We start from the raw sequence: 22,331 nt of genomic DNA on the forward strand, positions 1-22,331 counted from the left end.
TGAATTACTCACCTCACGCACGGCGGGACCTGGCAGGTGAGTGTGCGGGGGCGGTCCTTGGGGGGGGGGGCGCGGGGGGATCCGACCCCGGGGGGGGGGGGGGCCACCCTGGCCTGGCCCCCGATCGGGGACTACCGATTTGCGGGCAGGCTGGTTCCGTGGGGGAACTTCTGTCCTCCGCGCCGGGCCTCTATAGGGCTCCGCCATATTGCCCGCAGGCCGGCGCGGAGAAGAGAACACCCGGGCATGCGCGGATATACGCCAGCCGGTCCGCGCATGCGCGAGATCACGACGGCCATTCCGCGCATGCACAAACACACGCTGGCCCTTCGGCGCTGGCTGGAGCAGCAGGGACAATTCCGGCGGCAACCTCGCCCCCTAGAAAGGTGAGAACTCCTCACCTTGGGGGGGGCCATTGACGCCGGAGTCGTTGGCGCTGGTTTTGCCGCCGGCGTGGGGACATAGCCCCATTTTCAGAGAATCCCGCCCCAGATTTGCGGACCTACCACATCCAGCAATGATTGGTGGTGGACAATTAAACAACTCACTGGAAGAGGAGGCTCCACAAATATCCTCATCCTAAATGATGGAGGACCCCAGCACGTCAGCGCAAAAGAGAAGATTGAAGCATTTGCAACTCCAGCCAGAAGTGGGAAATGATCCATCTCGGTCTCCTGCAGGGGTCCACAGGAATCACAGATGCCAGTCTTCAGCCAATTCGATGATACGAGGCCTCAGGTGGGTATCGTACTGGCTGCAGCCACCGACTCCCTGGGGGCACTGCCATTTGACAAGGCTGGCAATTCTCAGTGGGCAGGACCGCTGCCCACGGGGTCCTGGATCCCGGGGAAGGCCCAACGCTGGTCGGTCAAGTGCCTGGGTGCCACGTAATTCAGTGGGCCTTCCCTGAAAGTAGCGATTGTGAGGCTCCCCCTACGCCCCCATCAAATCTATCCTCTGCTGTCCATTAGCACCGAACGATGCAATGAAGTCAGAATAAAGGCAGGCTTTCTCAGGAAACCATGGTGGCCACATTCCTCCAATGACAGCACAACAGTCAGAAAAGGAAAACAGGAGTAAAATTTCCACTGCTCTGTTTCACCAGCGGAGGGTCAGTTCCATCTGGGGCCCTCCCCAGAACAACGGCATAAAGATGCAGAAAAAGAACACCCACTGCAGTGATCGAATGATGGGCAACAACTGTTGCTGGTCGCAGGACTGTTGCCGACGGTGATATTTAGCCTCCTAATCAGGATTCAGATACGCATTGATGGTGTGTGGGCCAGAATGCAGCCGAGCGCAAGAGCATTGGAAATCGCTTCAATGTTCTATTTCGGTACCAACAAAATGTCACCAGAGCACTAATGTAAAAAGGGACTGACAACTGAACAAACTGCTACCGCTTTTGGAGAATTTAAGAAAAGCAACGCAACGATCGGCATTTAAACAGAATGAGGGTGAGTCCAAATGCTAAGCATGTCATCCCCCTGAATCAAATGGTTTCTCGCTCCACAGACGTTGCCGGGCCTGCTGAGTTTTTCTCGTTTCAGATTTCCATCCCCTGCGGCATTTTGAATTTTGTGAGGGTCACGATAACTCTGGGAAAGGGGGTTCCTGGACATTATGGTCCTGTCGACATTCTCATTTCCACTGGCTTCTGACAGAAAGGTAATTGGGGACTTGTGAATCGGGTTGCTGATTCGATATTGCCCATTTTATACTCTCGCCCAAAGTTACCGCTAACGGATCTTTACACTTCGAGAGGCGGGAGCATGAGATGACAAATAAATGCAAGGATGTTATGCTTCGGTTATGCAGGGTATCCGTGAGACTGCAGGTGGGATTCGTTACTCCAGAGACTAAGGACTGGATTCTCCGATTGCCAACGTCGCATTCGTCGATTGGCCGGAGAAACCGTTTTGATGCCGAAATCGGGGGCGGCGCCGTTCTTTGGCTGTTCCGCCCCCTCCAAAGCGACATCATTGCTGAGTACGCCGCACGCCATTGGGACGGCCTCAGGAGGTCACCTGAAGGCCCTCCCCCAATGCTCCGCCCCCCCCCAATGGGCCGACTTCCCGACGGCGTGGATCACTTGTGGTCTGAGGTTTCGCCAACTGCACGTGGCGGCTGCGGACTGTGTCCAGCACCGCCACAGTCGGGGTGGAGGGGGAGCCGTTCCGCTGGCCGGGGGGGGCGGCTTCGGCAGGGGTTAGGGGACTGGTTGGGGGGGGGGTCGTGGTGGTGAGGGCGGCTACAGGAGGGCAATATCTGGCAGACTGGGTCCGCATGCGGCTGGCGCCACGTTGTACGGCGCGAGCGCCGCAGGTCGCCGCCGTGCGCATGTGCAACCACAAACCCGGCAATTCTCCGGCCATATCTGCAGGTGAAGCCGGGGTCTTTACGTGGCGCGCCTGCTAGCCCGCCAACGAGCGAAGCATTGGTTCGGGGGTGGCGACGACCTTTTGGTTGTAAGACTAGACACATGCTCCGGACATAGCCACAACATTGGAGAATCCAGCCCGAAGTGCTCCCACCAGTGGAGAATCAGGACTGTACCCCATTGGTGCTAGGAGCGTCACTAAGCTGGCATTCACATGCCTTTGCTGTGGTAAGTTATGCATGGCGACAAACATGCCAGTTTCTCTACACCTTCTGGTCTCGGCCTCCATTTTGAATAGGTCCCCCGATCCCAAACGCAAATGTTGACCCCACTTTGACAAGGGGAACACTCCCAACTCCTTATCAAGGAGGGGCATCCTCCGCCCCACCATGGGATGAATGGGTCACCACCCCACACTGTGCACACATGAGGGTGACCCAATCCCCTGCCACAGGTCCCCCATTCAGGTCCTGCCCACTGACATTGCCAACGGTGCACTGCCCCCAGCACTGTGGCACCAACACACTGGCAGTGACACCCTAGTGAGGGGGGGGGGGGGGTTAAGGAGGTTAGTTCATTGCTCATGTGCCCCTTCAGGCTTGAATGCATTTGATGTACCCCCCCATTGGTCCTAACAGCAATGTTCCTAAATAACCTTCTTTTGATTGGCAGTTGTTGGCCACTTCAACAATGCTAAATGCTTTCTGGCGATAGAAAAGAGGAAGTGAAAGCTCTTCGCATTTTTGAAGTGGCCAGCAGCTGTCAATCAAAACAATGTTCTTCAGAAACTTTGCAATGAAGGGTACTTCAGATACATTCAAGTGTGAAGGGGAAGATTAATAAGCAAACATTCAGACTGCTGTGTTTAAACCATTAAGCTGTCAATCAAAGGATAATTAAATGTACTGACTGAAATTGACTGAAAGCTAAGCATTGTAAAGGATCTCAGGGTATTTCAAGGCTTTTCAAGTGTTGTGGGTTTTCTAGGAAGGCTCAGACACTTCATAAAGCAGTAGTTTTAAAGCATTGGGCCGAGGGAGCAGATATGAGGGAAGGGAATGCCTTGCTTCCTTGCATCTTCAATGAGCTGGCGGATTTGCTCATCAGCTGTCAGGCGGAGCAGTTCAGAGTGAGAAGGTCACTTCATAGTTTAGGCAGGTCAAACAAGGATGAAGATCTTGAAGAGAGAGCAGCCTGAGATCACCATGGCAAGAGTGATCTTCAGGTTGGGCAGTGCTTGGAGGCACAAGACTCCCATTCTGCGGAAAAGTCCCAGGGTCAACCCCTTACCCATAGCCTAAGCCCACCCAACCCCCCATGAAACTTGGGGCACCCTCCCTCTGAAGCCTGGCAACAACAGAAGGGCACAGGAGCAATGGATTTACCTCCCTGACCACCACCCCCCCCCCCCCCCACCCTCCCTTCAGGGACCAGCTTGCCAGGACTGCGCTTGGCAATGCATGCACCAAGCCTGGTGGCATTCCCACCGTGGGGGTCGGAGCATAACAGGGGGTGAGGGCTTCCAGCCCGCTAATCGCATTCAAATGTATGCATTTGAGCAATTTGCATGTTCCTGCTGGTGCAGGGCAGGAACCCCGCTATGGTCAGCGGTGCAGGACGAGGGACTGCGGGCAGATCTGCCGCCCAACGGCAATTTAGGTCGACAAAATTATGAGGGGCACAGACAGAGTGGATAGTCGGAGGCTATTCCCCAGAGTGGAGGGGTCAATTACTAGTGGGCATAGGTTTAAGGTGCGAGGGGCAAGGTTTAGAGGAGATGTACGAGGCAAGTCTTTTTACACAGAGGGTGGTGGGTGCCTGGAACTCGCTGCCGGAGGAGGTGGTGGAAGCAGGGACGATAGTGATGTTTAAGGGGCATCTTGACAAATACATGAATAGGATGGGAATAGAGGGATACGGATCCAGGAAGTGTAGAATATTGTAGTTTAGTCGGGCAGCATGGTCGGCGCGGGCTTGGAGGGCCGAAGGGCCTGTTCCTGTGCTGTACTTTTCTTTGTTCTTTGTTCTTTGTTCAATCCTGTTTTTTGGCTGGCGCGGGATTCTGCGCCCAGTCGGAATTCCCAATCTTAGAGGCGGGGAAGGTAGAACCCCGCCCCGCATCTCAGATAATGGTGGGGATATTTCTTTACGAGTCTGCCCGCTATCACTGCTGGAGAGGACGGAGAATTTGTCCACTCCATTCGCTGGCGGGAAGATTCTCTATTCCTGCCGCTTGTCAATGGGATTTCTCATTGAAATCTCCCCATGCCGCCCGGAAACCGGCTGGACCAGAGAAGTCCGCCAACTGTGCGCAGTTTCGACCTCCTTATTTAAGGAAGGATGTAAATGCGGTGGAGGTGGTTCAGAGGAGGTCTATTGGATTGACACCTGGAATGAACGGTCTGTCTTCTGAGGAAAGATTAGACAAACTGGATCTGTTTCCACTGGAGTTTGGAAGAGTGAGGGGTGACTTGATTGAAGTATAGACAATCCTGAACGGCCTCAGCAAGGTGAACATGGAAAAGATGTTTCCTCTTGTGTCAGAGCCCAGAACGAGGGGGGCACTGTTTGAACATTGGGAGTGGTACTTTTAGGACACAGGTGAGGAGAATATTTTTCTCTCAGAGTTGTGCGACTTTGGAATTTTCTGCCTCCGAAGGGGACGGAAGCGGGATCCCTGAATATTTTTAAGGCGGAGGTAGATTCTTGTTAGACAAACAAATCAAACATTATCAGGGGTTGATGGAAATGTAGAACTCGAAACGCAAACAGATCAGCCATGATCTTAGTGAATGCTGGAGCAGGTTCGAGGGGCCGAATGGCCTCCTTCTTCTCCTATTTCTTTTGTTTGCATGAATAGGACCATGATATTAGACTGCTACCTCCCACCAGTTGGGAATGCAAGGATGCAAATCTACACTCGTACACACAAACACCCTTCAAAAAAGCAACACATGTATGTAAAGTGGCCAGCTGCTAAAATATTTGCTTTCATAGAGCGCCTGAAGGTATCCCAAAGTGGTTTACCGACAGTGAAGAACTTCTTGAAGTGTAGTGACTGCTGTGACGTTGGAAAGGCAGCAGCCAATTTACACACTCCCTCAGTGCTGACCCTCTGACAGTGTAGCACTCCCTCAGTGCTGACCCTCTGACAGTGCAGCACTCCCTCAGTACTGACCCTCTGACAGTGCGGAACTCCCTCAGTACTGACCCTCTGACAGTGCAGCACTCCCTCAGTGCTGACGCTCTGACAGTGCAGCACTTCCTTAGTACTGACCCTCTGACAGTGCAGCATTCCCTCAGTGCTGACCCTCTGACAGTGCAGCACTCCCCTCTATACTGAACCTCTGACAGTACAGCACTCCCTCAGTACTGACCCTCTGAGTGCGGCACTCCCTCAGTACTGACCCTCTGACAGTGCAGCACTCCCCTCTATACTGAACCTCTGACAGTACAGCACTCCCTCAGTACTTGCTCTCTGACAGTGCAGCACTCCCTCAGTGCTGACCCTCTGACAGTGCAGCACTCCCTCAGTGTTGACCCTCTGACAGTGCAGCACTCCCTCAGTACTGACCCTCTGACATTGCAGCACTCCCTTAGTGCTGACCCTCTGACAGTGCGGCACTCCCTCAGTACTGACCCTCTGACAGTGCAGCACTCCCTCAGCACTGACCCTGTGACAGTGCAGCACTCCCTCAGCACTGTCCCTCTGACAGTGCAGTGCTCCCTCAGCACTGACCCTCTGACAGTGCAGCACTCCCTCAGTACTGACTCTCTGACAGTGCAGTGCTCCCTCAGTACTGACCCTCTGACAGTGCAGCATTCCCTCAGTGCTGACCCTCTGACAGTGCGGCACTCCCTCAGTACTGACCCTCTGACAGTGCAGCACTCCCTCAGTGCTGACCCTCTGACAGTGCAGCATTCCCTCAGTGCTGACCCTGTGACAGTGCAGCACTCCCTCAGCACTGACCCTCTGACAGTGCAGTGCTCCCTCAGCACTGTCCCTCTGACAGTGCAGTGCTCCCTCAGCACTGACCCTCTGACAGTGCAGTGCTCCCTCAGCACTGACCCTCTGACAGTGCAGTGCTCCCTCAGTACTGCACTGGAATATCAGCCTGGGTTTTCGATGTTGAACTTGCTTGGTTGATTCAGGACCCTAATAAACAGAGGCTGATTGAAGGGGATGTCAGGCACATGAAGTGGAAGAAAACACCTAAAAAAAAATTGTTCCAATTTATTTTGGTTACTTTATTTACTATTAAGATTATAATCTTCTGGAACATCAACGTGTTCCGTTGGGTTGGAGAATCATCTTGGTCTGCGATTCGGTGGCAATCACTAACTGTGTGACTCCAACCCTGAGCGGAGCCTGCGCGCCCAGACGAAGAGGATTGACCCTAAGTCTCCGTCTCGTGAGGTATAGACCTCTACACTGACACTTGTTGCTTGCTTTGCAATGGCTCCAGTCGACCCAACCAACAATTGTCTAGAATTGAGTTGTACCCTAATGGCACGGTGGCACAGTGGTTAGCACTGCCACCTCACAGCGCCAGGGACCCGGGTTGAATTCCAGCCTCGGGTGACTGTCTGTGTGGAGTTTGTACGTTTCCCCCGTGTCTGCGTGGGTTTCGTCCGGGTGCTCCGCGGGTTGCCTCCCACATTCGAAAGATGTGCGGGTTAGGTGGGTTGGCCATGCTCAATTGCTTGTAGTTTTCAAAAGGTTAGGTGGGGTTGTGGGTTACAGGGATAGGTTTGGGGTGTGGGCTTTGGTATGGTGCTCGTTCAGAGGGTCGGTGTAGACTCGCTGGGCCGAATGGCCTCCTTCTGCACTGTTGGGATTCTATGATTCTCGTGTGGGAATGGCAGTCAGCCTGTGTCCTGGACAAACAAGGGTGATTCCTATTCCCTTATAACTGGCCGGGCTCAATCTGAGGCTTGTGGACTTTGTAGGTGCCACCCTCACAGACCGTCACCTGTTTCTGAGACTCCTCGTAGCTATGGCTACCAGGTATCTGGATGCAACCCTCACCAGTTTGGGTGTCCTTTTTTTTGCAGCGATGAGTGTAAAGTGTCGAGTGATTAGAGTAACTTTTTACAAAATGATTCTTTCAAAAATAGACAGTAGAATCACAGACTGGTAAAATCTCTACTGTGCAGAAGGAGGTCATTTGGCCCATTGTGTCAGCCTCAAACCTCCTAAAGAGCACCCTACCAAAGCCCACGTCCTCACCCTATCCTGTTAACGCCCCCGAACCTTTTGACCACTAAGGGACAATTTTCTTCATGGCCAATCCACCTAACCTGCACATCTTTGGACTGTGGGCGGAAACCGGAGCACCCGTAGGAAACCCATGCAGACACGGGGAGGATGTGCAGACTCCACACAGACAGCGACCCAAGGCCGGAATCAACCCGGGTCCTTGGCGCTGTGAGGCAGCAGTGCTAACCACTGGGCCACGGTGCAGTTACACAATATTAAACAAATCTGCAACTTCAGTTGCCATTTTATGGTGCAAGTATCCCATGTGCACCCTCCCATACAAAGTGAACTTTCAAACTGACCCATATACTGAACACATTTACGTGACCACAGCTGTACATTAAAAGCCCAGGTGGCCATTGTCCATGTACGCAGAGTCTTGTCCCACAAGGACTCTTTCAAAATCATTTTTCATTTTCTCAGGAGTTTAACGTTGATGTAATTTACATTAGTGCTCAATTTGTTTTCCTTTTTTCTACATAGAAAATGAGTCATGATTAGCAAATTGATCTGACATGAACAGCAAGTGCAATTTGCATGACATAAATGGAAGGCAGCGATACAGCATCCTCCACATTATCGGCCGGTTAATTCTGCGCAGAGCTTTGACAACAGCAGAACACTATGGTTCCAGCATTCACTTACTGAACATTGAAGAGGGATATGAGTAAAATAATTATATCGATGGAAAAGATTAAGAACAGAGATGTTCAATTACTCTCTACATAGAGCAGAGGGACAGCAAAGTCACTGAAGAAAAAGAATCATTACAATGAAGCTGAGTGTGCAACTGATTTAATATCTATTTGGCCCTCTATTTACACACATACACATATGTGCACACATGACCACATGCAGACACACACATCCAGGTCGACTCCGCCTTGGCCATTTCAGGGACCCCCAGCTACATTTAGGCCCATCCAGCAACTACTTTGTTGCTTATTAGGGCCCCCCACCCTTTTAAAAGAGCAGAACCTGCCTCCAAGAGCTGCCATTCAATCAGAAGGCTGCAAGCAGCGCCACGAAGAGCAGTGGCTACTGCTGGGACTGCACCCAGCTGTGAGGAAGCAGCGACGGATGCCATCCTCACAGCAAGGTCAGATGGGGTCAGGGGTTGTGGGAGCCCATCAGAATTACGGGTTGAAGCAGGGAGTTGATCAAGGGGGGGGGGGGGCCTCTGTGGGCCACAGAGTGGACTTCAGCCTCCATCCCAAACCCACAGAGAGGCCACCGGATTCACCACTTAAATGGCACATTTGGTCTCAGGATGGGAGGGCCACCCTCCGCCTCTCCATGCCGCTGGTAAAATGCTGCAGCAGTGGACAGCACGGCAGCACAGCGGTTAGCACTGTTGCTTCACAGCGCCAGGGTCCCAGGTTTGATTCCCGGCTTTGGTCACTGTCTGTGCGGAGTCTGCACGTTCTCTCCGTGTCTGCGTGGGTTTCCTCCGGGCGCTCCGGTTTCCTCCGACAAGTCCCGAAAGACGTGCTGTTAGTTGAATTTGACATTCTGAATTCTCCCTCTGTGTACCCGAACAGGCGCCTGAATGTGACGACTAGGGGATTTTCACAGTAACTTCATTGCAGTGTTAATGTAAGCCTACTTGTGACAATAAAGATTATTATTATAAAAGGGGACGGCCCCGGAACCCCATCACCTTCCTTCACCATTTTGTGGAACATCTGCCTCCAATTTAAAGAGTTGCTAAAATATTGGCTTCGCACTGCAAACGCACACAATACAAGTACATACACACATGACCGCATGCACGCACATGCATACACATACGCATGCTGTTCATACATGCATGATCACACACATACATGACACATGCAAATGTACACCTCTATTTACACAGAAAATACAAGCATGTATACATGTGCACACACAAACACTCACCTTTCTGTACATATACTAGCAGAATGCGAACAGAGTTTATTGATAACAAGGAACGATGGTACAGAAGCCACCTGCCTCTCGGCCCTGAAGCAGCACGGAGCTGCTGCTCCAACCGTTACATCTCTGCTACCTGGCTGCCTGATGTATTCTGTCAGGGAAGGGACTCCACCCTCTGTGGTGATCACCCGTTTTCGGTCCCCATTGGTCCCCGGAGTGACAGGTACCCCAATCCACCACACCCTTTCCCTTTACCATTTCTGTACACTCTTCCAAATTAATCTATTCATCCCAATTTCTCCTTAACCGTCATACACAAAAGTCGGACATTTGTAAATCGATGTAACGGTTGGTTGATGATCAGGTCTTGGGGCTTGCATTTAGCATAACACTTCGACGAGTAAGCTTCAACTTTGCACAGTTCCAAATCTTGCAGGGTACCCTTCCACACGGGCTTGCTGCTTTCTGAGTCCTGTCTGAGACTACGCTGACCAAGGTCTACCTGCTTTACTCTGTGGATGGTGTCACTCTCCAATCCTCCGCTGGTCCTTTTCTCTGTTGAGTGCTCTACTCTACAATGCACGCTGGCATCTTCATCATAATACAACACAATCTTATGTCTTGACAGCTCAGTCACAAATTCGGACCATCACATAGAACTTAGACCATACAGTGGGGAAGGAGGCCATTTGGTCCATCGAATCTGCACCGATCCACTTAAGTTCTCACTTCCACCCTATCCCCATAACCCAATAACCCCTCCTAACCTTTTCGACACTAAGGGCAATTTAGCATGGCCAATCCACCTAACCTGCACGTATTTGGACTGTGGGAGGAAACTGGAGCTCCCGGAGGAAACCCACGCAGACACGGGGAGAACGTGCAGACTCCACACAGACAGTGACCCAGCAGGGAATCGAACCTGGGATCCTGGCACTGTGAAGCAACAGTGGTAGTCACTTGTGCTACTGTGCTGCCCAATGTGATTGGTCACGGTCCCATGTTTCTGGTACTTCTGTTGTTTAATAAAAAGTCCCTTCTCACTCGAGAACTTTGATTCGCATCTTTCCCATTGACCACGTTACCGTATTAGCTCTTGTGCATATCTATTAGCGTGACCATTTCCGCAATCTTGTTCTGGCACTTCATCTCAGTTTCCTGGGTCTTCTGCATTAACTGACCGTCTGCTTGGACATGAAGACGGGGCAACACGATAGCACAGAGCTTAGCACAGTTGCTTCACAGCTCCAGGATCCCAGGTTCGATTCCCAGCTTGGGTCACTGTCTGTGCGGAGTCTGCACGTTCTCCCCGTGTCTGCGTGGGTTTCCTCCGCGTGCTCCGGTTTCCTCCCACAGTCCAAAGATGTGCAGGCCAGGTGGCTTGGCCATGATAAATTGCCCCTTAGTGTCCCAAAAGGTTAAGTGGGGTTACTGGGTTCCGGGATAGGGTGGGGGCATGGGCTTAAGTAGGGTGCTCTTTCCAAAGGCCGGTGCAGACCCGATGGGCCGATTGGCCTCCTTCTGCACTGTAAATTCTATGTTTCTAAGTCCTTTATACCAGACATCCTCTTCCTCCTCCACCCCAAAGCTTTTCTCACTCTGGCACCACTAGTTGCAGTTTGGTCTGAGCCCGTCCCAGCTCCATCTCCCGCAGCCGGTTGACCTATTTCTTTAACAACTCCTTTTTCTTTCTCTTGATTAATCAACTGAAGTACCGTTGGATGAACTGACAAATTCACGTGGCCCCTCGGTGTTAAGGGAGTTCTCTGCTGCAACTGCAGTCGTTAACCTGTGTCCAAATTCATTCCAACTGAACTTTGCTTCCCAACTGTTACATATCCAAAGTATCACTCAGTTGACAGCTGATCTGAGTCCGATGCATAAGAACATAAGAACTAGTAGCAGGAGTAGGCCATCTGGCCCCTCGAGCCTGCTCCGCCATTCAATGAGATCATGGCTGATCTTTTGGGGACTCAGTTCCACGTTCCCACCCGAACACCATAATCCTTTTTTCCTTTATTCTTCAAAACACTATCTATCTTTATCTTGAAAACATTAAATGAAGGATCCTCAGCTGCTTCACTGGGCAAGGAATTCCAGAGATTCACAACCCTTTGGGTGAAGAAGTTCCTCCCGAGCTCAGTCCTAAATCTACTTCCCCTTATTTTGAGGCTATGCCTCCTAGTTCTGCTTTCACCCGCCAGTGGAAACAACCTGCCCGCATCTATCCTATCTACTCCCTTCATAATTTTATATGTTTCTATAAGATTCCCCCCCCCTCATCCTTCTAAATTCCAATGAGTACAGTCCCAGTCTACTCAACCTCTCCTCATAATCCAACCCCTTCAGCTCTGGGATTAACCTAGTGAATCTCCTCTGCACACCCTCCAGTGCCAGTACGTCCTTTCTCAAGTAAGGAGACCAAAACTGAACTCAATACTCCAGGTGTGGCCTCACTAACACCTTATAAAATTGCAGCATAACCTCCCTAGTCGTAAACTCCATCCCTCTAGCAATGAAGGACAAAATTCCATTTGAATCTTAATCACCTGTTGCACCTGTAAACCAACTTTTTGCGACTCATGCACCAGCACATCCAGGTCTCTCTGGATAATAATCCCTTTTGCTGTTATTCCTACCAAAATGGATAACCTCACATTTGTCAACATTGTATTCCATCTGCCAGACCCTAGCCCATTCACTTAACCTATCCAAATCCCTCTGCAGACTTCCGGTATCCTCTGCATTTTTGCTTTACCACTCACCTTAGTCTCGTCTGCAAACCTGGACACATTGCCCTTGGTCCCCAACTCCAAATCATCTATGTAAATTGTGAACAATTGTGGGCCCAACACTGATCCCTGAGGGACACCACTAGCCACTGATTGCCAACCAGAGAAACACCCATTAATCCCCATTATTTGCTTTCTATTAATTAACCAATCCTCTATCCAGGCTACTACTTTACCCTTAATGCCATGCATCTTTATCTTATGCAGCAATCTTTTGTGTGGCACCTTGTCAAAAGCTTTCTGGAAATCCAGATATACCACATCCATTGGCTCTCCATTATCTACCACACTGGTAATGCCCTCAAAAAATTCCACTAAATTAGTTAGGCACGACCTGCCCTTTATAAACCCATGCTGCGTCTGCCCAATGGGACAATTTCCATCCAGATGCCTCGCTATTTCTTCCTTGATGATAGATTCCAGCATCTTCCCTACTACCGAAGTTAAGCTCACTGGCCTATAATTACCCGCTTTCTGCCTACCTCCTTTTTTAAACAGTGGTGTCACGTTTGCTAATTTCCAATCCACCGGGACCACCCCAGAGTCTAGTGAATTTTGGTAAATTATCACTAGTGCATTTGCAATTTCCCTAGCCATCTCTTTTAGCACTCTGGGATGCATTCCATCAGGGCCAGGAGACTTGTTTACCTTTAGCCCCATTAGCTTGCCCATCACTACCTCCTGAGTGATAACAATCATCTCAAGGTCCTCACCTGTCATAGCCTCATTTCCATCTGTCACTGGCATGTTATTTGTGTCTTCCACTGTGAAGGCCGACCCATAAAACCTGTTCAGTTCCTCAGCCATTTCCTCATCTCCCATTATTAAATCTCCCTTCTCATCCTCTAAAGGACCAATATTTACCTTAGCCACTCTTTTTTGTTTTATATATTTGGAGAAACTTTTACTGTCTGTTTTTATATTCTGAGCAAGTTTACTCTCATAATCTATCTTACTCTTCTTTATAGCTTTTTTAGTAGCTTTCTGCTGCCCCCTAAAAAATTTCCCAGTCCTCTAGTCTCCCACTAAACTTTGCCACTTTGCATGCTTTTTCCTTCAATTTGATACTCTCCCTTATTTCCTGAGGTATCCACGATCGATTTTCCCTCTTTCTACCGTCCTTCCTTTTTGTTGGTATAAACCTTTGCTGAGCACTGTGAAAAATCGCTTGGAAGATTCTCCACTATTCCTCAACTGTTTCACCATAAAGCCGTTGCTCCCAGTTTACCTTAGCTAGCGCTTCTCTCATCCCATTGTAATCTCCTTTGTTTAAGCAGAAAACACTTGTGTTTGATTTTACCTTCTCACCCTCCATCTGTATTTTAAATTCCACCATATTATGATCGCTCCTTCCGAGAGGATCCCTAACTATGAGATCATTAATCAATCCTGTCTCATTACACAGGACCAGATCTAGGACCGCTTGTTTCCTCGTAGGTTCAGCTGTTTTCCTTGGTTTTTGATCCTCCTTCTCAGTGTGTGCTGGTTTTACTCTTAGTCCGTTTGTTTCATGGGAATGATTCTCCATCAATGTTCCAATCTTGACTTCCAGCTCTTTGTGGGAAATCCCTGATCCACTGACATTTTTCACCAGCTTAATACTGTGTCACTGAACACCTCGGTATTCTTCCTCGATTACTGGAGCTTCCTTTTGGCCATAATAACTTTTTCTTGCCGAAAAGGCTCACAACCAATCTCTAGTCGCTCGCTCTGCTTTTGCAATCCGTTCAGTTTTTCCAACTCTGATTCTCTTTCAAGGTGATTCCAACATGGGTCAACTTCCCATCCCAGTCTCTGTGGCGCAATTGGTTAGCGCGTTCGGCTGTTAACTGAAAGGTTGGTAGTTCAAGACAACCCAGGGATAGTGCTTAGCGTGTTTTGAGTGGCACGGTAGCCCAGTGATTAGCACTGTTGCTTCCAGGGTGCCAGGGTGACTCTCTGTGCAGAGTCTGCACGTTCTCCCCGTGTCTGCGTGGGTTCCCTCCGGGTGCTCCGGTTTCCTCCCACAAGTCCCGAAAGACGTGCTTGTCAGGTGAACTGGACATTCTGAATTCTCCCTCAGTGTACCCGAACAGGTGCCGGAATGTGGTGACTAGGGGCTTTTCACAGTAACTTCATTGCAGTGTTAATGTAAGCCTACTTGTGACAATAAAGATTATTATTATTACACTCTTTTCCAACAACATCTCTAACATTCTCTGCCTTCTCATGCTGTGCATGCCTTTGGATCTCAGCCACATTCCTTTTGTTGTGGTTGCGTTGAGCTCTACTTCTTCATTCAACATTTCCTCCTTCTTGTTATATTTATTCGACAATTCTCTTAAGTCGCTTCAATTGTCCCAACGGTAATGTTCTTCCTTGAGGTTGTAACGTCCTCCGCAACACCCTGGAACACCAGACAGTTTCTGCCTCTCTGTAGAATGCCCAATTCTCGGGCTCCTTTGTATTTTCCACACTATGGGCAGTTTTGTTAAAAATATTTTTATTCAAGGCATTTTTGTATGTACAAACTGAATTGGAAGAACAAACAAACTATTCAATAAACATCTCCCACTCCCACCTTACTCCCCTAACACCAACTCCTCCTCAAATCCCGCCTCCCCTATTTTAACACCCCCACCCCCCCAATCCCCACCACCCCCCGAACCCCTCAAACCACCTTCAAGAAATCAATAAAACATCTTCCCCCTCCGGGTGACCCCGTCTGCCGACCCCCTCAAGACAAACTTGACCTTCTCCAGCCTCAGGAATTTTCCCAGGTCGCTCACCCACACCCCCACTTTCGGCAGCTTCGAGTCCCGTTCGAGTCGAGCAAAATTCGTCTCCAGGCTATCAGGGAGGCAAAGGCCAAAACTTCGGCTTCTCTCACCCCCTGGACACCCGAATCTTCCAACACCCCAAATATTGCAACCTGTGGTCTCGGGACCACCTCCACATCTCCTGCACCTCAGACATCACGTTTGAGACCGTCTGCCAGAACCCTCCCAATCTTCGACATGCGTAGCACATGGTGAAGGTGATGCACCCCCCCCCCCCCCCCCCCCCCCCCCCCGGCGCACCGTCCACACCGACACACGATCGGTAGTTGATCATTCAATTGGATCTCCAAAGAATTCCCAATAATGGCTCTTGTAAACTTCCAACTGCTGATGTTCCTCTTCCCGCTCTTCAGTACTCAAAACTCTTAGTCTTCACTATTTGAATTTCATCTTCTAAATCCCTAATATTTCTCTCCAGGAAGGCAATCTCGGTGTCCTCTGTCTGACGTATGGCAGCTCTCTGTACTTCAACAGTGAGTGATTCTTGGAGAGCCTCAATGCATGTTTACCCTCCAGCCTTTGCATCTTTGCCACATGTCTGCCCGATGTATTCTGCCCAGGAGGGGAGTCCACCCTCTGGGATGATTACCCGCTCTCAGTCCCTTAGCCAGACGAATGCAGGCACCGCACTCCATTCCACTGATGATCTCAATGTCATCCAGCATTGCGGAGGTGAGTTTTACCAGAGGTGAGTTGCTGTGAGGTGATAGGGTGCCCTGGCATCAGATATTCCAGGCTGACACTCCAGTGCACACCAAGGGAGTGCTGCACTGCCTGAGGTGCTTTGTGATCAGGGGCGGGATTCTTCGGAAACTGGCGGGGCGGGCAACTCTGGCGCGAAGGAGTGGCGTGAACCACTCCGGCGTCGGGCCGCCCCGAAGGTGCGGAATCCTCCGCACCCTCGGGGGCTAGGCCGGCGCCGGAGTGCTTTGCATCGTGCCGGCCGGCGCGGAAGGGGCTTGGCGCCACGCGAACCAATGCCGAAGGGCCTCCGCAGGCCGGCGTGAGTTGGCGCATGCGCGGGAACACCAGCGTGTGCTGGTGTCATCCTAGTGCATGCGCAGGGGGGGTTCTTCTCCGCGCCGGCCATTGCGGACTGTTACACCAGCCGGAGCGGAGGAATAGAGTGCCCCCACGGCACAGGCCCACCCGCGGACCGGTGGGCCCCGATCATGGGCCAGGCCACCATGGGGGCACCCCCCGGTGCCAGATCCCCCCCCCCCCCCCCGCGCACCCCGAATACCCCGGAGGCCGCCCGCGGAGCCAGGTCCCGCCGGTAAATACCCGTCGTAACATACGCCGGCGGGACCGGCCGAAAACGGGCGGCCACTCGGCCCATCGCGGGCCGGAGAATCGCCGGGGGGGAGGGGGCCGCTGCCAACAGCCCCCGACCGGCGCGGCGCGATTCCCACCCCCGCCAAATCCCCGGCGCCGGAGAATTCGGCAGGCCGGCGGGGGCAGGATTCACGTCGCCCCCTGGCGATTCTCCGACCCGGCCGGGGGGGGTGGGCGGTCATAGAATCCTGCCCCAGATGTAAAACCGAAGCCCCATCTGCTCTCCCGAGTGGAACTAAACACTCCCACGGCCACCACTATTCGACTGATTGCAGTTTGTGGGATCTTACTGTGCCAGAATAGGCTGCCCTGTTTCCTACATTACAACAGTGGCTACCTTTCAGAAAATACTTCATTGGCCGTAAAGGGCTTTGGGACGTTCTGATCTTGTGAAGCGCCCTGGGTATTTGCAGGTCTTTCCCCTCTCTCCAGCCCGGCTGAGTAGGCCCCGCGGTCATTCCCAACACGGTCCATTAACATCACAAACTGGTTTCTGAAGTGAGTGTGCAGTTTGCCCTGCGGTAATTGGACAGAGTGACAGAAAGGGAAATGTAGATCAGATCAATATTCTGCCTTGGATATTAGCCGGAAGGGCTTTCGATTAAGAAAACAACTGGTTTTCAAAATAATACAGTAGCGAGAGGGTTTGATTGAAAATCCTCATATTTCACTCAATCATGGGTTTGTCACAATTGTGCAATAAATCACCGATCAGCAGAATCTCCTCAAGTGCTACATTAATCTATCTGTCGCCACCATTGAATGTTCGTCCCAACATAGGTCTGCTCTCATTAGCACAGTGTAAGCAATAGAGTGATCGACATTCTGATTGTAACCTACGCTGGGGATAAGCCCCTCTTTCACTTCACTATAAAGCCATGAAGTGATTTTGTTCCAAATTGTTGCCTCAACGCTTTTGTGCCACCGGCTGAGAAATGATTGTTGATAAAAAGAGAAGAGTTGCATTCACCTAGCACCTTTCGCACCCACATTCCCTCCTATCTCACAGCCAATTAAATGGTTTTTTGAAGTGTAGTCACTGCTGTAATGCAGGAAATGTGGCAGCCAATTTGCACACAGCAAGATCCCACCAACAGCAAGGGCTCAAGATGGCGGAGCGGGTCAGGTCAGGGAGACCACGAGAAACACAACAACAGCGCCTGTACAGCGTCGCCCCCCCCTCCCACCCCCAAATTGCCAAAGCGGCACTTCCAGCCGGCAAGCGCACTGCCAGGATACTAGGTTGGCGCTAGTACGCGAGATCGGGACACCAGCGGAACTCCTCAGTGCAGATAATGGGGCTATGTGTAGCCTTGGCCGCACGTTGCCCGCTGAGGCCCTCGATCTAACCCAAGTGCCGTTCGATAGCGTTGTGTTTATCACCGCTGCGAGCGCCAGGAAGCACGCGGCGAAACAAACTCGCTGTGGGAGTTTGTTCCCATTTATTTATGTCGTGGCCTAAATGTGAGTCGCCATGTGAGTCTCTAGTGTGAGTCTATGTGTGAGTGTGTGTGAATGTATGTGAGTGTGGGTGAATGTGTGTGTCTTGGTGAGAGTCTGTGTGAGTGTCTGTGTCTGTGTGAGTGTGTAAATCTATGAGGGTCTGTGTGAGTCTGTATGTGTGTCTGAGTGAATGTGTGTGTGTGCGGGAGTCTGTGTGTGTCAGTCTGGCTGGGTCTGAGTGAATGTGTGAGTGTGAGTCTGAGTGAATGCGTGTGGCTGCGTGTGCGTCTGTGTCTGTGTGTATGTGAGTCTGAGTGTGCGTGTGTGTGTGAGACTGAGTGAGTCTGAGTGAATGCGTGTGGCTGTGTGTGTGTGTGAGTCTGAGTATGTGTGTATGACTCTGTATGTTTGTGTGAGTCTGAGTGAATGTGTGAGTGTGTGTGGGTGTGAGTCTGTGTGTGTGGGTGTGAGTCTGAGTGAATGCATGTGTGTGTGTGTGAGTCTGTATGTGTGTGAGAGTGAGTGTGTTTCTGTGTTTGAGTGTGTGTGAGAGTGAGTGTGTGCCAGAGTGAGTGTGTGTGAGAGAGTGAGTGTGTTTCTGTGTTTCAGTGTGTGTGAGAGTGAGTGTGCGCATGAGAGTGGGTGTGTGAGTGAGTGTGTGTGTGTGAGTCTGTGTGTGAGTGTGACTGGGTGTGAGTCTGAGTGAATGTGTGAGTGTGTGTGGGTGTGAGTCTGTGTGTGTGGGTGTGAGTCTGAGTGAATGTGTGTGTGTGGGTGTGTGAGTCTGTGTGTGTGAGTCTGAGTGTGTGTGTGAGTCTGAGTGAATGTGTGTGTGGCGGCGTGTGAGTCTGTGTGTGTGTGTGTGTGTGTGAGTGTGTGTGTGTGAGCATGTGAGTGAATGAATGCGTGTGGGTGTGAGTCTGTGTGTGTGTGTGTGTGTGTGTGCAGGTGTGAGTCTGAGTGAATGTGTGTGTGAGTCTGTGAGTGTGTGTGGGGGGGGTGAGTCTGTGTGAGTGGGGGGGTGGGGTTGTGTGTGTGAGTGTGTGTGTGTGTGTGTGTGTGTGTCTGAGTGAATGTGTGCGTGTGTGGGTGTGAATGTGTGGGTGTGAGTCTGCGCGTGTGTGTGTGTGTGCGTGTGTGTGGGTGTGTGTCTGTGTGTGTGGGTATGAGTCTGAGTGAATGTGTGTGTGTGAGTCTGTGTGAGTGTGTGTGGGTGAATGCGTGTGTGGGTGTGAGTCTGGGGGGGGGTCAGAGAATCCCACCCATGGTTTGCGCGGTGCCAACTCTACGCAGCCCCCCCGCCAATTCTCGGCCCGGGATGTCGTAAAAAACGCGAGTCCCACCGGCACCGTTCACACCTGCTCTCAGCCGGCGGGACCTCGCCGTGTAACGGTCCGGGGGCGGACTGTGGGGGAAGAGGGGGGGTCTGACCCTGGGGGGGGGGGGCCTCCGATGTGGCCTGGCCTGCGATCGGGGCCCACCAATCGGCGGGCTGGCCTCTCTAGCTGGGGACCTCCTTTCTTCCGCACCGGCCCCTGTAGCCCTGCGCCATGTTGCGTCGGGGCCAGCACGGAGAAAGGAGCCACTGCGCATGCGCGCGTTGGCGCCAGTGCCACTGTGCATGTGCGGACCCCGCGGACCCCAGTTGACGCCGGGATCGGCAGCTGGAGCTGCGAGGGCCGCTCCAGTGCCGTGCAGGCCCCCTGTAGGGGCCAGAATTGCTGATCCTGAGGCCATGTTGACGACGTCGAGAAACGTGACGGCGTTTCCGACGGCGTCAACACTTAGCCTCAGGATCAGAGAATCCCGCCCCTTATCTTTCCAAAATGGGCTCATCGGCCCCTGGAGTGGGAAAAAAATTAAATGTGGCCCCTCACGCGAAAAAAGCCTGGATTAGGCTGATCAATATCTCAATCCCATTTATCTGCCGTTGCTTCATATCCCTTGATATCATGACCTGAACCAAAAGGTCCAAACTTCGAATACCCCTCTCGAAAACGCTTCTAAATAATACAAGTGCAGCTGATTTGAGATAATCTTGCAGATAAAACTCAGCTATTTTTCTTTCCATATTGCGCACGTTCCGTTGAAAATTAAAGGTCAGAGGCACAAAAAAAACACAAGAAGGAAAATTTAAGCAAAAGTCAGCACTTACAAAATGAAAACTGACATTTAGGTAGACCTGCCCATCTTTTCAATCCAGCTATTAATTTTACTGTAATCATTTTTCTCACACTTTATCAAATAATAACCTTCAATTGTAATTAATTGAAGGGCAGCAATGTAGCACAGTGGTTAGCACTGCTGCCTCACAGTGCCAGGGACCGGGGTTCAATTCTGGCCTCGGGTGAGTGTCTGCGTGGAGTTTGCACGTTCCCCTCGTGTCTGCGTGGGTTTCCTCCGGGTGCTCCGGTTTCCTCCCACAGTCCAAAGATGTCCAGATTTGGTGCATTGGCCGCGTTAAATTGCCCCTTAGTGTCCAAAAGGATAGGTGGGTTTACGTGGATCGGGTGGGCGAATGGGCCTGGGTGGGGTGGTCTTTCGGAGGGTGTCTGCAGACTCGATGGGCTGGAAGACCTCCTTCTGCACTGCAGGGGTTCTACGAAACAGTTTTTACATTGTTATTTGTTCACAGGAGACTGTTACCGGGCTACTGAGAATAAATTTAACAGCATAAGCAGCAGAGATAGATCACCGAATCATGCTGCACAGAGTTACCATTCAGCTCATTCAGCCGATGTCATCTCCATGAAAGAGCTTTCCTTTCACTTCAGTTACGTAGGTGGATTAGAGTAGTTGGGACTGTTCTCATTTGGATTGAAAAAAAGAGTAGATTTGAGAGAGGTGTTCAAAACCATGAGGAGTCTGGGTAGAGTGGAGAGGGAGAAACTGTTCCCATTTGTGGCAAGATCGAGAACCATGTAACTGGTACGTTGGCCTTCATTGCGAAGGGATTGGAGTAAAGGAGTAAAACTGTCGGGCTGCAGTTATATAGAACCTTGGTGAGATTTCACCGGGAGCATTGCGTGCAGTTTTGGTTTCATAGAATTTACAGTGCAGAAGGAGGCCATTCGGCCCATCGAGTCTGCACCAGCTCTTGGAAAGAGCACCCTACCCAAGGTCCACACCTCCACCCTATCCCCATAACCTAGTAACCCCACCCAACACTAAGGGCAATTTTGGACGCTATGGGCAATTTAGCATGGCCAATCCACCTAACCCGCACATCTTTGGACTGTGGGAGGAAACCGGAGCACCCGGAGGAAACCCACGCACACACGGGGAGGATGTGCAAACTCCACACAGACAGTGACCCAAGCCGGGAATCGAACCTGGGACCCCGGAGCTGTGAAGCAATTGTGCTACCCACAATGCCGCCGTGCTGCCGTCCTTTTTAAAAAAAATATTTTTATTGCAGTATTTGTAAAATGTTATAACAATGACAGAAAAAGAACAGTAAACATTAAACCTCTTAAGGCAAACTTTCTTTTCTCGAGGCTGAGGAACCCAGCCAAGTCATTGACCCAGGTCTCTACACTCGGGGGCTTCGAGTCCCTCCACATTAAAAGGATCCGTCTCCGGGCTACCAGGGCAGTTTTGGTTTCCAGATCCAAGGAAGGCTGCACTGGCCACTGAGGGAGTGCAGCAGAAGTTCACCAGGTCAATTCCTGGGATGTTGGGATTGTTTTATGAGGAGAGATTGGGGAGAACGGGGCTGTATTCCCTGGAATTTTGAAGAATGAGGGATGACCTCGTTCAAACGTACAAAATTCTCACAGTGTGTGAGACGGCGGAGGTGTAGATAAAGAATCATAGAATTTACATTGAGTCTGCACCGACTCCTGGAAAGAACACCCACACCCCCACCCTATCGAACCTGGGACCCTGGAGCTGTGAAGCAATTGTGCTATCCACTATGCTACCGTGCTGCCCTTAAGGGGCGGATGGTTCTATGGTCCCCCAAGTGCATGTCTCTCTGTGGAGTGCCGTTCGCTAGCGCCGAGATTCTCTACTCCCGCCGCTTGTCAACGGGATTTCCCATTGAAACCACCCCACTCCGCAGGGAAACCCGAGAGCAGAGTTGCACGGTAGGCAGTAACAAAGAATCCCAACTGCCGGAGAATTCCGGCAAAATGTTTCCCCTGGCTGGTGAGTCTAAAACCAGGATCTCAGAATAAGGGGCAGGCCATTTAAACCGGAGATGAGGAGGAATATCTCCACTCAGAGATTGGTGAACCTTTGGAATTTTTTACCCAGAGGGCTGCGGAGGTTCAGCCATCGAGCCTGTTCAAGGCAGACATTAATAGACAGTGAGGGTCAGTGGTGTTGAGCTGAATGATCAGCCATGACCTCATTGAACGGCGCTGGAAGCTCAATGGGCAAAATGGCCTCCTCCTGTTCCT

General features: G+C 51.2%; 1 protein-coding gene and 1 non-coding gene across 6 annotated transcripts in view; one reads left to right on the top strand and one right to left on the bottom strand.

Moving 5' to 3' along the window:
• The window catches only part of aff2 (AF4/FMR2 family, member 2), a 658,399-nt gene that overhangs the window by 400,221 nt on the left and 235,847 nt on the right, over positions 1 to 22,331 (bottom strand). The gene's annotated exons all lie outside the window — the stretch shown is intronic.
• On the top strand, positions 14,122 to 14,195 carry trnan-guu (transfer RNA asparagine (anticodon GUU)). The gene has a single exon. It is a non-coding gene; the product is annotated as a tRNA-Asn (tRNA).

The sequence above is a fragment of the Scyliorhinus torazame genome, chromosome 5 (assembly GCF_047496885.1).
Source record: "Scyliorhinus torazame isolate Kashiwa2021f chromosome 5, sScyTor2.1, whole genome shotgun sequence".
Lineage (NCBI taxonomy): Eukaryota > Metazoa > Chordata > Chondrichthyes > Carcharhiniformes > Scyliorhinidae > Scyliorhinus > Scyliorhinus torazame.